The sequence below is a fragment of the Rattus norvegicus genome, chromosome 4 (assembly GCF_036323735.1).
Source record: "Rattus norvegicus strain BN/NHsdMcwi chromosome 4, GRCr8, whole genome shotgun sequence".
In the NCBI taxonomy this organism is placed as follows: Eukaryota; Metazoa; Chordata; class Mammalia; order Rodentia; family Muridae; genus Rattus; species Rattus norvegicus.
The window spans coordinates 175675576-175682803 of NC_086022.1; the positions used below are offsets into that span (position 1 = coordinate 175675576).

Consider the following 7228-nt stretch of genomic DNA (forward strand, 5'->3'; position numbering starts at 1 on the left):
TTGGTGGATAGTGCATTTGTGCAATGGCATGGTTACCTGTGCCCGTGTGGAAGATTAGCTTTGAGTACCTCCCTCTTTTTTCTTCACTTTCTTTTTGAGCCGGGGTTTCTTACTAACTTGGATTACACTATTTTCACTATGCTGGCTGGCTAGAAAGTGCCCTTGGGGTTTATCGCTCTGCTCCTGTCTGGCAATGCCACATCTAGTGGATATCTGAGATCCTCATGTTTGCTAAATGAGCCGTCTACCCAATGAGCATCATCTACCTCGCCTGCTGACTCTGATTTTTAAAACCTCAAGAACCGAAGAAAGAGTGAGAATCAAGTACAAAGAATGAACACAAATTTATCTTACAGGTTAAACATTGACAGGGCTGTAAACCTGAGTCTAGTTTTCTTTGATAGAGAGTCAACTCAAGTGTGATAAAAGCAGTTGGCCAAAAGCAGGCTTCTGCTTTTTGGTTGTTCTTTAAGCCACCTCATGAAATTCCATTCTTTCATCGAGTCGGTCTTCCCTGTAGTTGGAGAAATTTATGATTAAGTAAACTAATTAATGTTAACAACCACTCTGTCACATGATGTCTGAGGATTTTAAATAAACATCAAAAGAAGCAATAGTTCTTCGGATGACGTCTGGTTACAGTGGATGTTACCTAAACACTACAAGACTTGTGGAAGGCATTTCAAATAGAAGGTGTTTTATTAAGGCCATCTGGGGTTCTGTGGTGACTTACGCGGGCAGTGCAAGGTCTGGTAACTAGGAAGAAGGTCCCTGTTCTATTAGCTTTAGATTCAGTTCCTAGCTTCTGTTTGTTCTTACGCTCTTTCTAAAAATTCCAACATGTGGCTTCCGAGAGAGAGAGAGAGAGAGAGAGAGAGAGAGAGAGAGAGAGAGAGAGAGAGAGAGAGAGAGACCATGGATTGCTCAGGAGCTGAGAGTCACAGCCTCTCACTGAATCTAAAGCTCACCAGCGGCTCAGGCAGCCGTCAGTAGACTTGAGAGATCTTCCATCTCTGCCTCCCAGTGCCATGGGACAGACGACACAACACTGTCACAGCTTCTTCCATGAGTGCTAGGGTGTGAGTTCAGGTCTTTCCACAGCATCCTGTACCAACAAAACCGTCTCCCCAGTGTTAAGATGTTTTAAACTGTGTGAGTGCTTATTTTCTGATTGTTAGTCTAGCCAGATAATTGAGTTATAAGATATTGAAGTTGTAGTTTAAGTATATGTTGTTAAACAAAAGCAAGAAGCTTTGGTTAGGGAAAGAATAGTACAATAAATCCTCAACATCACATTGTAACCGTGACTGTCAGCTGACGGCCAAGCCACAGCCTCTCTATGCAGTAACACGTTAGAATTTTAGAAAGAGCGTAAGAACAAACAGATTCCGAAAACATAATTTAAAACTCTTTGTTCCTTCCCTTGGATGTCATAATGTCATTTACGTGTTTTCACAGTATGGCCATAGATTCATGACTTCATATTGGCCCATTTTATTATCCTATATACTAACTTTCCTTTTTTGTTGAAAACTTTGTTCTAACAAAATTTCTGTTAACACTTTATTATCCATTAATTGAATGTCACCTAAAAATTGAAGGCAGTTGGGAACTTTTTAACCACAGTGACATCCTTCCTGCCATGATTCCTTTTTAAACCATCTTCCTGTGAGTATTTTTATTTATTTATTTATTTATTTATTTATTTATTTATTTATTTATTTATTTATTTATTCATTTATAAAACCTGACAAGGTTATGTGTGTGCCACGATTTAAGCTTATTGTTATTTAACTCAGTTCTTTGTTTAATCTTTCAGTCTTGTGTTCATCTGCTTGGATTATGTGGATGTTCCATTAGGGAGGGACAGAAATCAGTGCTGACAGATGCAGAGATCTGTGAAGAGTCAGTGCGAAACTCCTATATGTTATTCATGTATGGGGGATAAACTGTGTCCCCAAACTACCTTATATGCTCAAGTCTTAGGAAAGCTTTAAGAGTTATTTATTTATTTATTCATTTATTTATTTTAATGTGTTGGGGGTGTTTTGCGTGCATGTGTGGCTCTGTACTATATGCAGACAGTGCCCTGGAGACCAGAAGAGAGTATTTGATTCCCTGGGACTGGAGTTGCACATGGTTGAGAGCCACTGTGTGGGTAAAATAAACACAGGTCCTCTACAAGAATGGCCCTTCACCACGGATCCACCTCTCGAGCCCCTATATCCTGAAGTGTTAGCTCCAGGACCTTAGGATGTGATTTTATTTAGAAATAAATTCTTTAAGGAGTTAGTTACCTTAGAATGAGTTAGCTCATGGGAAGGGCTCAAAAATGCCTGACATAACCTTGTTATCAGAAGGAATTGAGAGCCACGTATCCAGAGGGAAGATGCGTAGGTACAGCAGGTGGGGCAGAGAGCAGAAAGTCCACGGCTGGGGCAGAGGACCCTCCAGAAACTAGACATGCTACACATTGACTTAAGGTCTAAAGAATGAGGAGAAAAAGTAGCTTTTTCTGTTGCTTGTTTACTGTTTGCTCATTCATTTATTTTTATTTGTTTCCTATTGCGATGGGGTCTGGGTAAGTAGACCTGCCTGACTTAGAACTTGCTGTATTAACCAACCAAGCTGGATGTGAACTGTAGGGATTCTTCTGCCTCAGCATCCCAAGTACTGGGGTAATGGTTGTGTCCCACCATGCCTGATGATTTTATGTTATTTAATCGACCCACCTGTGTTCCTTCCTTAGGTAGCTCTAGAAAATTCCAGTAAAGAGACAGTGTAGTGCTCTAAGCAAAGACAGCATTTGCTAGGAGAAGTCAGTTTCCACTCTTCTCTCTGCCTCTTGGTCTTCTGCCGTCTTGACAATTTTCAACTGAAATTTTTTTGGATGTCCATTTGCTACAGATAATTAAAATATTTAGATCCTCTGCTTTTAAACTACAACATTCCAAGTTTTCTCCCATGAGGTCACAGTGACTGGAGCTGTCAGAACTCTGTGTAAGTCTCTTTCCGGTGGAGCCCTTGTGTCTTGGTCAGGTTTGGGTTCCCTGTGTAGAGGAGCGTGCAGATAGCATGTGTCAGGGAGATTTAGAGGAAATGCTGTCTGTGGAAAAACTGTTCTGTGTGCTTAGCAGATTGAAAAAAATACTAGTCAGCAAAAGCAGAATGAGTGTTTGTTGTGGAGTAGCAATTTGTTATATCAGTGAACTCATCATTAACCAATAATAACTTATTTGAAATGCTGATAGTCATAACGCCAGCAGGAAACCAATCAACACTTTTGTTGGAGTGCCAGTTCTTTTCAAGACATTCAATTTGACAAGTGGGAGTTCTTAGCTCAGTTCCAACTGACAGGCATTGCCTAGTTTAAGGCTACCTCATTGCTTTGCAGAACTTTGAAGTCTAAAGAGATACGTTTTTTTCTCCCTTTTCTTTAATCATTTCAAACATCATTCTGCAGTGTTTCCTACACCCACAAAGTCAAATTTATTCCATCGACGATACTTATATACTATTTATTCATTTCTTTTATTTTTCCTTTTTGGCTTTCTGGAGGGAGGAGTTGATCTTAAACTGAGAATCCTCCTGCCTTAGCCACAGGAGTACTGGAGTTATAGATGTTTGCCACTATACCTGGCCAGACTTTTATTAACTGCTTGATGAACAGGTATTAGATATGACTCATGCACACACTGTGTAGTGCATTTATTTTCCCTTTTATCAGTTGCGATTGAAGTAATTTGAAAATAATTGAAGAAATTAGTCTGGAATTCTGCAGACAGCAATAGCCATCTCTAAAGGTAATCATTTTTAGCTGGCAGGTGTTGTATGGCTTCAAACAGCTGTAAGTTGAACACTATGATATATATATATCATAGAAGTGATCTGTCTGCAAGGTCCAGTCTGGTGCTATGACAATGGCTACTCTCCATATTTTAAAAATGGGTTTCGGTTTTAGCAATTTCTGCCTCATTAATGCCTCTTCTTTCCCACTGTAGTTTCACAGGCAGGTAACTCATTTCTCATCTTCACAAATCTGAGTAGTTTACAGGCCACATACACTGATGAACATAGACTCAACTGGGCCAAAGGCTGAGCCTTTTAAAACTAACAATCACACTAGTCTGGTGGGGGTAGCCATCTTTCCTTTGTTAGTGCAGGTCAGGAGGGTAAAATTCAGAGCAAACGTTTCCAGTTGAGATCAGGAGATGGAGACAGTTGGATGGCCGGGGCTGGACTGGGTGCCTTCCACACCGCTAAGAGAACTATTTCAGAGAAAGGTGGACCTGTAGTTGTAGGCTGGCCTCCACATACAGGCACACACTCACATACACACGAACATGCACATGTGTACACACAAACAGCCTTAAAGCAGATTAACTTTGAAGATACTCAGATTTGTGGTTTCCGGTTTCCACTTTAGAATCTCAGTTATGAGAGCGAGCAAATGTCCTCATTCTTTTATCCTTCTTATTTGGGGATGGGTGGGAGGAATAGGATACATATTTCACCCTTTAGCCATATCGCTCTTGCTATCAAGACCTATTTTCCCATTTGACTTAAGCAATGACCTTTGTCTACGTGGCAATCCTCATCCACATTCTCATCTGGTTGGTGCCGTGGCTGTCTTCCTGAAGAGCAAATGGCTTTCATTCCTGTGCTTGGGTCAGGCCTGCAGAATCAGCCAGAGGTTTCAGCTGCACTTACTGTTTCTGAACTTGGCCAACAAATGGTTCTCTGTGCCAAGCAGATGCTTCCCTTTTAGGTTATAGCTCCACTTGAAGACCAGTTTTCCTTCCTTAGAGGAAATGTCAACATGGTCATAAAGTAGAAGTGTCTCCAGGCAGCCAAGAACACATCCAGAAGCAGCAGAGTTGCGGGGGAGTGGGGGAGTGGGTGTGGAGAAACATTTGCATACCAAGTACCCAGCTCTCTGGTTCTGCTTTCTCTTTTTCTCTCTGTCATCTGAAATGCCACTTTGCAGCTCATAAGAAGACCTGCTTTAAATAATTTTTTATTCCTCAGAGTTCTATACATGGATATAACAAACTTCAGCTATTTTCACTCCCTCTTTCTGCCCCTGAGAACTTTCTTCGTTCTAATCGCTCACCTGCCTGCTTCCACATCTGTGTGTGTGATCCGCTGCGTTTAGTTAGAGTTGCCTGTGTGAGCATGGGTGGGAAGCTATTTACTGCAACAGGTGACATTCTATCCCCAGCCACCATTAACTGTCAATGGTCCTTGGGGAGACAGGAGACCTCATGAGACCTCCTCCCTTCTAGAGTGATGTGGACCCTGCTAGTCCCCTGCTGATTACCACTACTATAGTGAGTTCATGAACACAACAGTCCTGCCATGTCCAGAAGATCTTCCCAGGTTCTGACTTATAATCTTTATGGCCACTTCTTCTTTAGTGTACCCAAGCCTTGTGTGTTGGGGTGAAAATAGATGTCTGGCTAAGAAAGTGCGTGCCTACTTTTATCTTTCAAAACACTTAGTAGCTGGTTTATGGGGTATGTGTCACAATACAAGGGGGGTTTGAAGACTGCCCTTTTTTGCCTGGTATACTCTGGAGGGTTTTCCTCAAACTGAGCTGAAGGAGAGATGTTCAGATTCTCAATCCAAAGATTCAGGTGGGTGCTTTGATACAAACCCATGATCCTAGCTTCTCAGAGGTTGAGGCATGAGGGTTGAAAGTTCAAGGACTGCCTGCACTACACAGGGAGTTGAAGCTTATCTGGGTAACATAGGGACACCCTGCTTTAAAATAAGATGAAGCAGGCTAGGAGATGTATCTTGATGGTAGAGTGCTTGCCTAGCATGTGAGAGGGTCTTGGATTCAATCTCCAGTAAAATAAATAAATAAAACCCTAAGTGGAGACCCCTTGTGACAAAGGATGCTCACAGAGACACTAGCTCTCTGCAAACAAGATAGAAAGTTCTGCTGCTTAATTAATGTTAAAATGCCAAAATATCCCATTGATTCCTTCTGGTAACATTGTCTTTGGTGAGAGTTTGAGCTGTTTGCTTTTTCTTTCCTTTATAATTTTTACCCCCTTTTCTTCCCAGTGTTGGCACTCAAACCCAGGGCCTTGCACATGCCAGACAGGCACTTCCTTCTTCCTTTATCAACCATCGATATAGTATGCATCTTCTGTGCAGATGTTTTCTTCCTGTGAGAAAGCTATAGACATTTGCAAACCCCTGGATAGCATTATTCTATGGTATATGCAATTGCAGTTCACACGCATGACATTCTAATTTTTGAGGCAAGCTCTCATACATTGCAGGATGACTTCAAACTCATTCTGTAGCTGAAGTTGCGCCTAAACCTCTTATCCTTTTGCTTCTACCTATGTACTGTTGGGATTGCAAATATGTGTCACGACACCTGTTTTATGCAGTGTTGGATTGAATGAAGGGCTTCGAGAACACTTGGTAAGTCCTCTACCAAATGAGTCTCATCCTAGATGCAAGACACGACTCAAATCTGCTTTTAAAACCTTAAACCGGGGGTTGGGGATTTAGCTCAGTGGTAGAGCGCTTGCCTAGCAAGCACAAGGCCCTGGGTTCGGTCCCCAGCTCCGAAAAAAAACCCCAAAAACCTTAAACCACAAACCTTAAAAAAATTCACCCTAACTTCCAACCCTAAGCTTCTTTTTCACATCGCCTGTCTCTCATTGTCTAAGTTAGTGAGTGGTTGAGCCTCATTACTCTAGAGGGACCACTCAATGCAAAGATAGCCCTAAAGCTCCAAGCCTCCATAACTGGGTCAAATGGAATTGTGAGGAAGACACTGGCCTTCTGGTGCTTGAGCTGTGAGGTGAGGACACTGACAATGTTCTCTTTTGTCAAGAGTGGATGAAGAGGAATCACTAAACAGTAATAGAAACGTGTGCTTTGGAGGTAGGCCATGGTGGTTTGAGTCTAAGATTTAACACCAGTTAGCTGAATAGATACTAAAGCTAGCTTTGACTAAGTCATTGTATTGTAAATAAGGGCTGATCCAGTGCCTGCCCAGTTTGGCACAAGATGGTGAGTTCTATCATATAAATCTGGCATTTGGTGGGACATACCTATAATCAAACACACACACACACACGCACACACACGCACACAGACACACACATGCACACACACACACGTGTGTGTGTGTGCATGCATGTGTATGTGTATGTATATGTGTATGTGCAGAAATAAAATATTACCAGGAATTCAATACTAA

General features: G+C 41.7%; 1 long non-coding RNA gene across 2 annotated transcripts in view; it reads right to left on the reverse strand.

Moving 5' to 3' along the window:
• The window catches only part of LOC102548837 (uncharacterized), a 28944-nt gene extending 25974 nt beyond the window's left edge, over positions 1–2970 (reverse strand). The window contains exon 1 of one of the 2 annotated variants that reach the window (XR_592339.3): positions 2733–2970. This is a non-coding gene — a long non-coding RNA (uncharacterized LOC102548837). Of the gene's footprint in view, positions 1–968; positions 1548–2732 lie in introns of those variants that run through there. The other variant, XR_001837753.3, reaches the window with a different exon arrangement.
• Positions 2971–7228: the final 4258 nt, after the last annotated feature.